Source organism: Triticum urartu, unplaced genomic scaffold (assembly GCF_056163025.1).
Source record: "Triticum urartu cultivar PI428250 unplaced genomic scaffold, HENAU_Tu73 scaffold1587, whole genome shotgun sequence".
Lineage (NCBI taxonomy): Eukaryota > Viridiplantae > Streptophyta > Magnoliopsida > Poales > Poaceae > Triticum > Triticum urartu.
The window spans coordinates 27,501-28,554 of NW_028260047.1; positions in this window are offsets into that span (position 1 = coordinate 27,501).

A 1,054-nucleotide genomic window follows, 5' to 3' on the forward strand; every position below is an offset into this window, starting at 1 on the left:
CCTCTTTATCTTTATATAGATAGATTCTATGGGGTTATTACTTAGTAAGTCTATTTTGTACAAGAGCCCCTCCTATCTGATAGAAAAGGGTCCCATGATCCCGAGCCGATCTTACCTTGGCTCGCAAACCCCAAGTTTGTCTATGAAGAGCTAATCTAATTGTATTTTTTTCTAGAATGGATTTCTTATGTGGAATACTAATGGATAGGGCTTCGTTGCTAAGTGCTACAAGATCTAGTGCACTGGAACTCGTGGTTATGGACCCGAATCCTTTAGTATGGAACATTGTCTTTTCCAAGTAAAAACCCCTAGTATATGAAAGAATGAAAAGGTGCTTTCGTTCTTGTGGAATAAGAAGCCCTCGTACCTTAATGAAAGGAAAATCGTAATTTTTCGTTAGGTATTTGACCAAATAGGATCGTCCAGTTCCTACAGAACCTATCACTAAAATACCCGATAGGGCTAAGCGGAACGAAAAGGGTTTTCCATGAGATGGTAAATGAAAACGATTAGTCCCACACGAGGTTTGGGAATAAGTGATTGTCTGATAATGAGCAAGGAATATACGTCTTTCTGCTAAAGAGGATCTATTAAACTCATAATTCATTAGATCCTTGTTATCAATGCCAACTAGGTATCATAAGTAAATGGATCCCGGTTGTTCAATCCTTTGATAACCAAGGTCATTCTTTGCTAAAGAGAAATGATCACTATGAGTCAGACTCAATAGAATTGGATCCATTCCAAATAGCGAGAATTAGGATTCTTGATCCCTCTCAATCTCTCTTTCAATTCGAGGATCCAGAGAGGTGTTTTCATAGTCATCTCCGAATATTTGCCATCTCGGAATATTTTCGATTTCATTTTTCTATGATATGTCTTTCTATATGAAAATTGGTTATTTACGATGTACGATGATCCCTGTTAAGCATCCATGGCTGAATGGTTAAAGCGCCCAACTCATAATTGGTAAATTTGCGGGTTCAATTCCTGCTGGATGCACACGAACGGGAACATTCCATAAGTCTATTGGAACTGGCTCTCTATCCATGGA